This window comes from Belonocnema kinseyi, chromosome 8 (genome assembly GCF_010883055.1).
Source record: "Belonocnema kinseyi isolate 2016_QV_RU_SX_M_011 chromosome 8, B_treatae_v1, whole genome shotgun sequence".
Taxonomy (NCBI): Eukaryota; Metazoa; Arthropoda; class Insecta; order Hymenoptera; family Cynipidae; genus Belonocnema; species Belonocnema kinseyi.
The window spans coordinates 119,411,451-119,420,229 of NC_046664.1; the positions used below are offsets into that span (position 1 = coordinate 119,411,451).

General features: G+C 36.0%; 1 protein-coding gene across 1 annotated transcript in view; it reads left to right on the plus strand.

The window, feature by feature from the left end:
* Positions 1-8,779, plus strand: part of LOC117178298 (dachshund homolog 2) — a 1,316,001-nt gene that overhangs the window by 180,366 nt on the left and 1,126,856 nt on the right. The gene's annotated exons all lie outside the window — the stretch shown is intronic.

Here is an 8,779-nt window from a genome sequence, read left to right on the forward strand (position 1 = left end):
AGTAATCATTATAGCTTCCAAAGTTTTGTTCATATTATTAATTATTTTAGGCTTTTATGTATAGGCAGATGTTGTTAACGAAGAACACATATGTGGCATAGCTAAGGCTTTAAACTACTTCTAATGATATTAGTTTGTCAACAATATCAATAAAATACTAAATTTATAATTACCAATACAAAAATTATTTAATATTTACAGATGCACTATTATTTTTCAATCAATGTTTTAACGCAATTACAGAAATGTTGAGAGCTTATATGAGTGTAGTGCCAAGCACTGGAGACGGAGGCTGCCAATAATTGGGTCGGGAGTGTATGTACAATTCTCACTATTTCAGATTTCAGTATTTTACGTCTTTATTTATTTCGTAAAGTCTAAATTTTCTCTTCAGGTGCCAATAACTGGTGCTCTTACCCTTCAGAAGCTCTACTTTATTTTGCTCGGAATTAGCAGTATTTGAAATTGATATTCCAGAAAAATTTCAAAATAGTTATGTCGTGGAAAAATATTGGGACAAAAGTACTAGAAAAGTTCCGTTTTAAGTTTTTTTCAAAACTCTTCCAAGTCCTCAAAGAAATTGTTTTCTCTAAAAAGTCCTTTTGTAACTGGACAAATTTAGAAGCGTTTTTTTAATTTTGTGGGACTTGATTTAGGATCTTATTGGAATTCCATTATCATAAGTTGTGAAAATGATGACAAGAAAGTACACCAATATGTATACAACTTATCCTTACATGCATTATCTCACTTCAATAATATAATTTTTTGTTATTTAAATTATTTATTTCTGTTCAGAAGGTCTTAATATTATTGACATGTTATTATCGCTATTATTAGCACTAGTAATTTCGCAACTTTTTCAACTGAAATAATAAAATATTGTTGACACATTGGCGGTTCTTTATTACTCGTCAGTGTTTATAGCAAGGCTTGTTTATGTCACTCGATATACAGTTCGCCCTGACAGTAAATTGAAAATTAAATTTGTATCTGAAATTACCAGTTAACATTGTTCAGTGTTTTGTTCCACTTTCACGATATAACTCTTTCATATAATTAACTTTTTTTAGATTTGAATTTGTCTGACCATACACTGAGATAAATGAATTGGCGGTTCACCAATATTTATTACTAGATTCATAATATTGTATTGCTGGTACAGATACAGCCATACATGATATATGTTTTGACCATCTGATTCTTGTTGCTTATGAAGACAGGCGCGCAGACGCGAGCGAGATACGCCTATGGTAAACTAAACAAAGTGAGTCGGGTAAATCAGTGGCACAGAGTGTATTGCTAAATGACGACATTTTATAGATAGCTTGCTTAGACAAATGTTTAATAGGATTACATATTTCAAAAGTAGCAAGACGTATATTGCAATTTGTACTACAAATATGAACAAGTTGTATTTACAATATTTCAATAAGTGCATTCGTTACAATTATACATAAAAAGTTTTTCGACTATTATTGGGTGATGTCGATGCCGTCTACCTATCTATGAAAAAGTAATTAACAAAATTGGGTATTCATATACGTAAAAAAACCTGCCCGCTTCGCGGGCACATTCGCGTCTACCGCGGCTCGCTGCGCTCGCAAGTTTTAACGCGCCTAGGGCGTGAGATTGCTGGTTCTCACGCTTCGCGCCCGATAATGTCTTTACCTCGGGTTGCGCTCTCGGTCTTTATTTTTACCCCACATTTGTGCCAAGACTTTTTAAAATTAAAGGTCAAAACATCTGCAATTGTAATATGGTGATTGTTAATTCTCCTTTGCTAAAACTCCTTTGGCTTTAAGGAGCACATTTTCATCACGTATATCTCTCACTGAAAGAAATGAATTGCTGGTACAATCATATTGCGCGTTAGATCAGCCATTGATAAATCTATTCCAGCCATACAGATTGCTGATCTATCTGGATATCTCGACGCCTGTGAAGAGAAAAATTAGAAAAAGAAATGGTAAGTTCGCTACCCGGATGCACCAGTTCGCGCACCAGATAGTATAGCACGTATTCTATGAGAATTTTTCAAGAATTTAAATTGTGCCAATTGTTATTTTGTTTAAAATTTAAACTTTTCCACATTATGTTTTACACTATCATAAGAAACATACATTACATTTATTTCTTTACCTCTTTCTGGAATTGTTTAGTCAGATGTTGCAAAATAAAATGCAAATTACATTACAAAGGTATTGAAATATGGGCCATTTCAATGTCTTGTTTTTATAATTAAAAAACAGCTTGCACCCTATGCGAAAGACTTTTTTGTCAATAAAAACATTTGGTTAAAATAATTCTCCCTGTGGTAGGTGCAGTTTGAGGTGCGTAGCTATCACTGGTTCGTAATCCCAAAGCCTTATCTGCGTGTCAAACACATGTAAAGGCACTTACGAGATGAATACAGAGGGCTGTTATTCTTGGGTTTCTCTGAGTCCTCAAAGTACGTGGATCTCGTCAGCCTGTCATTGTGATTTCATCATGCCCCGGGGTCATCCATCTCACGGCCGTGAGACGTAACCATAGGTGTGATTTATCGCTGTTCTACTGGAAGCCGATGTCATTTTCGTAGATGTCAGTTGCTCCAAGTGGGGCCCTATGGGAAGGTAATAAAGGTAATAGGAAGGTAACAAAACGTCAATCGATATCTTGATATTATGGGGGATGAATATTTCTAATAAATGAATTTAATCATAAATAGTAAATATATTTGCAATTAACATTGCAGATGCAGTCTTTTTGATTGAAAGAAACCATTAAATTTGCGGTCTGATTTCCGAAATAGAGTAGGGATCTTCGAATTGCTTTTTTCCATAGAACTCGATGCCGGAAAATTCGTCTACTTCTACACAGAGAAAACGATGTCGCATGAATTGCAATATATACCGTAATTCCTGCGATATATATCGTAATTATCGCATTATAGTAGCGTAAAATCGTAATATCGTAAATTGCAAGATCTTACATTGTATTATTATTTTATTTTACTATATATACGAGGGTTCTAGTAGTGGCCAAGCGATAATAGTGCACTATAATATCATACAAAGCTCCGGAACCTGCTTGTACGTTATAATATTGCCCTTTATTTCAATACAAAGTTTTTGCGATATCATTGTGCGATATCTTTTTCTCCGTGTACGGATAGAAATCCGCAACTGCTAGATGCTGCCTTTTCGCGTAAAAGTCTGTCACAAATTCAAGGGCTGGTTTCCCAGACGGTGTATGGGTACTCCCAATTTTTTTTGCATATGCTACCTCTTCCCATAAAAATCATATTTGAGACTTTCAGTTTCTACGTCTTAAACTCATGATCCAATAATTAATTATAAGAATATTGACAATTTATAACAATGATTTAGATTGCTCTTCAACGAATTCAGTGATACAAAAAACTTATTTCTCGATTTTTTTGCAGTTACTGCCAATTTCCTGAGAACGGCAGCATCATTATCAATTGCCCATATATTTCAGACGAACAACCCTACAATAATATGAGTTGCTGACTCTTTTCTTCCGCTAATGAAAATGACGCTCACACTAAGATCAAACAAAATATCTCTTTTTTCTTCGATTTCTGAGGAAACTGGTCATGAGAAAAACGAGAAGTTAATTTTTCTGTCTCTCTTTCGCAGTGCTTTTTTACAGTCTGCAACAGCCTTGCAGTACGGTCGTCGCAACTGTGTAATGCATTTTATTTATTCACAAAGACAAATACTCATTTACCAAGAGCAGGGGTAAGTGTCCGAGGCCTGTGCTCTGTTTCTCTTTCCATAAGAGGGTGAGCTACAGCGGTGTAAGGGGGTTAGGGGTAAAACGAGACTGTGGGTCGGGGAGTGCACCCTTTCCACTAGTGGCACTCTGTCCCAAGCCGAGTGCCACGTCTTCCTGCTCCTAAACTCTAAAGCGTAATGCCACAATCCCTTTGATGGGGTTTCTGTAAATGGAGCTTGCGAAAGAGAGAGAGAGAGAGAATGGGAATGTCCACCAATAGGCGAGCGAGTTGAAACTGGAAAGGCTAGGTAGCAAAGTCGCAGTCGGTCTATGGTCTTTGAAACGCTTGAAACTTTTGAAGCTTGGGCATTTTTAATTTCCGAGGATTACCAGGTCTCGTCGAGAGGCTTGCAGTGGCGCTATCGTGTAAAAACCAGATGCTTTGCTTTTGCCATTTCTTCAAAGTCTATTTGCTCTTCTCTATGCATTCTTATTGCGCTAATCTTGTGGGCCTACAAATCGGAATTAAAGTACTTGTAGAGCTCAATGGAAATCGGAATGGTGCCTTTCCGGAAGTGGAGGTACTGATAACGGGGTTGAGAATCCCTGATGCTGTCCCAGCGGCAGCCTTTCATCAAGACTTCATTAGGTCGCAGTAAATGTATTATGACTTATGATTGAGTGGAGCCACAATATATATGGCGGACCCCGGTCTGCACGTCAGCTTTGTACTGATTTCTCTCCCACTCAATCTCCCATCCCTTTCTCTTTTTCTCTGCCCCCTTGGTCTCTGTCTCTTTTCTGCATACAACATGTTACCAATATATTATTATTCTAATCTGTTCTTGTTGGACCTGTGAATTTTAGTTTAATTGTGGTTGGCATACAACAAAAAAATGTTGCAAGTAAACAACGGTTAGTTTTCATTCTTATAACCGAAAAAACTAGGAGTTCACTCATGTTGCGGCTCAAATGAAAGTGGATGTCGTTTGGAACTTGAGCTCCAATAGATACCTGTAGACTGTAGAGACCCAAATAGGTTCGTTTCGAGCGCACTTGAAAAGAACAGCAATAACAGCATCAAGGCCCATTCACAAGACAACCGCTTGCAAAGTCGGGTTGTTAAGTTAGTGATTTACAGAATATGTCTGTAAAGCAAACACAAACGATATTAACCTTTATTCATTTATCTTCTGACTTATTAAGGTTCACTTATTTTATAATTTTGGATACAAAATTGGTGAAAGTCCGCACCACCTTTAAATTACCATGATTTAAATTCATTGGTCAATTAATAATTGGAAATGTAAGGCGATTTTATTGATTGTAAGTGAAAATTCATTACTTAGCTAATCCATTTTTAACCTACTCTTAAAAGTCATGAAAAATCATGCTGCATATGCAGTATAAACTTATTTATAAATGTGAGCATAAAGAATAAGTTTATTGACCAATGACTTAAGACGACAATTTCCTTGCATAAGAATCAGTGCTCCCAATTTTGGGAACTTTTTGAACTGCACTTGCGTCGCGCCAGTAACACGATTTGTTGCTTTTAGCGCGCGCATTATAAATTATATAAATATTCAAATGTTATATTTATATTAAATGATGATTGGAAAATGCTTCAAAAGTAATTTATTAATACTAAAAAAGAATTTTTGAGTGACAGATGAAAAAATATTGTGATTTTATTCCAAAAAACGTTTTTAGTTTTGAATTCAGAAAAAACAAAATTTTCAATTTATTTTTAGTAACTTTATTGATTTTATTTTAGGTCAAATAGCTGTGAATAAAAAAAATAAAAATTAGAAACTCAACAGAGACAAGATTAATCATTGTGCTAAAAAATGCTTTCTTTCTCTGAACTCGGAATTCACAACGTTTTTTTAATTAAAATCGAATTGAATTTTTATCTGTCACTTCAAAATCTTATTTTAGGATTAAGAAATTACTGTTAATACATTTCCTAATCATCATTTATTATAAATATCACATTTGAATATCGACACTATTCAAAATCAGAGCGCCAACAGTAACCCATCGTGTTGCCGGCGCGACGCAAGCGCAGTTCAAAAAGTTCTCAAGATTGGGAGCACTGATATGAATAAGTCATTATATTTACAAATTTGCTACATAACCTGCAAATGATATTTATCAATCCATTATATTTATTTTAATTGCGGTAATAAACATTATAAGTTAATTATGTTCATTAGGCTATGCCCATCAGAGTTCGATGACATGTGTGCTTAAAGGTGAATATTTTCTTAATAATTAAAAATAATATCCAAGTGGGCAAAGCGAAAAATAGGATCTTTATGAATAAGCTCAATTACATTTGAGATCCTTTCGAACCCCTAGTGTGGTATCATTTAGAGCTCATTTATCGTTTTGGGTTCCTTTTCAGCAAGTGGGGTTCATTTTTGTTGCAGCTCCTTTGGAACCAACAATGGGTTCCAATGGAAACTTCAGTTTTTTCTGTGAATGCGCAAGAGTTTGTTAATCTACTCAACCGCTTAACTATGTAAATAAATTTCGAATACCATGAAATAAGGATTCTAGGCATTGGTCTACAGACTTGGAGTGCCAATTAAGTTGATGCCGCTACATTAAATTCTCACATCTCGGTGATTGCAAATGACATTACTTCATTTCTAAGAAGAAAAGTAAGCAGAAGAAGTATGTTGATTTTTAGAATGGAGTCTGTCAATTTTCTTTGGTTCACAAGAGTACCATCATCCGGATACGGGAATAATAATAGTGTACGTGAGGTACGTCGATACGTCACGCCCACTTGGAGAGGCGCGACTGCAACATACCTACGCAGTGCGGGCAAAGATGTATAATTGCATTACCAATCGAATTCGGTTACAGTATGGCGAGTCTGATGCATAAAATGACGAAGGAAATTTAGTTATAGTTCACTTCACAAAGCGAACGCCGTTAATAATGTCGCGCACACGGGTCACGCATCTCGCGGGGAAATTGACAGAGCTTCTATTAAATTTGACTCGACAGTTCTCGAGTTTTCTCCACGAACTTTTGATATGTATTGCGATCTAAAATTTAATTTTAGAGGGAAACGATAACTTTGAGCGAAAATAGCCCACGACAATAGCAGTGTTCTCTACATACAAGTTCCTACACGTAACATTGACGACGAGACACTTCGTTATATTTATAGATAGTACATATTATCGTAGACTTCGAAATGTCAATATCAATCTTTAAAGGAGTATGTGATGGAGTTGAATTACTTTAACGTATAATGATTTAGAGCCAGCGAGGAGGGAGTAGAATAATTCATATACGGGAGACCTTTATTATTCTGAGGTCAGAATTATGACAGCAAAGTAGCAATAAAATACAAAGGTTGCTTTGCAGTATTTCGCTACGGCTTATTGCTTATATAAGAATACAGGGACTTGGAAATATCCATAAATGTACAGTCTTTGCTCTCCATGGTAATCCTTTGAGCATTAGCTGATATAGAAGAAGTTTACAACACGTAATTTTTTCTCTGAAAGGGTCTTATATTCATCGAAGCTCGCTTATTATATTAAAAAACAACCAAATACACTCTTTGTAGCTATATATTGTATACACTGCACAAAGACTGTAGGGTAAGGGGGGTAGCGTCAACCAGTTAACAGTCAATGATTTTTTTAAAGTTAATAAGATGTAGAATTGATCCATTTTTTTCTCATTTCGAGTTTTACATTATTGTATATCACATTTCTATAAGTATTAATCACATAAAAAAAACAATGATTTGGGAATTTAATTATTTCTAACATGCTGTATTTCGTCGACTTTGCCCCTCACCTGAGGGCAAAGCCGTCTGCAGCTTTTTATGAAAATAAAAACATTTAATGATAAGAAAATATGGTGGTTTGCTTCTGTGGTATTTTATGTGCTGGAAAAATTATCGTTCACGATATCCAACAAGAAGAATAAGTTATTTTGAATAAAAATAGAGATAGCTGTAATATAACCTCTTATTCGTTGAGAAATGATTGGATAGGCTGACCCGTAAGTTGGTTGCTATGGCCAACTTTGTTGGACGCTGGGGCGCCATCCACTTAGTTGGCTGAGGCATCCACTTTTAATGGACACGGTAGTGTTGGTTGTACCAGCCAACTGAGTTGGTGCGGCGAAGCGGCGGGATGGCTACCTCATCCAACTACCTCGGTTATAATAACTGCCTAAATGGTTACCGTGCCACTGTGTTGTTTTACTCACCTATTTAAGATGGAACCTTTTAATTTTTGATAAATATGTAATGAAAATATAATAATTTTTTAGCTGTATTTTCTACAAATTAATATGCTATTTTACTATGAAGAGAATAAAATAAGAAATTCACCTGTATGTAACCCGAGAAAACATAACCCTAACGTTGCATCAATGTACACACTCACAACGAAGCACATAAAAATGAAAACCATCAATACCTTCATCGCTGATAACCTCACAAAGCATAATTTCAACTTTAAAAACTTCACTCGCGTATTCCAAATCTAAGACGAAACGCCCTAAATGATTGCATTAGGCATCATGAGTCATGCGCCTGTCAACCCAACGGACTCAAAGAGACCCTGGCGCATGCGCAATTGACCAGGAAGACAAATCTGGAACCACCGGCCAATTAGTTGCCTGCGCTAACTTTTCGGTACTTGGAGGGCCCAATGCATTGCTACAGCGGCCAATTAACACGCAGAAATTATAACTGGTCACTGTAGCCAATGAACTTGGCTGCCCTGACAGTTTGAACAGATGTTCTAACCAACTATTCCTTATCCAACAAAAAGTGGGTGTGCCAACCAACCATTTTTCTGAGTGTAGTAACAGACTTTACGCAATGTTTCTGCTGTACCAATACAAGAAAACTGCATACCGATCGGATTGATAATAATAATATTTAATAGTTTCTTCTATGTAGCCCACAAGATAAGTTGCTGTTCTATACATTGCCGATCATTTATCGACGAAACTTGTGACACGTGTTTCACCTAAGCACTTGTAAATATGTTTTTTCGTCGGGCCTCCCCCC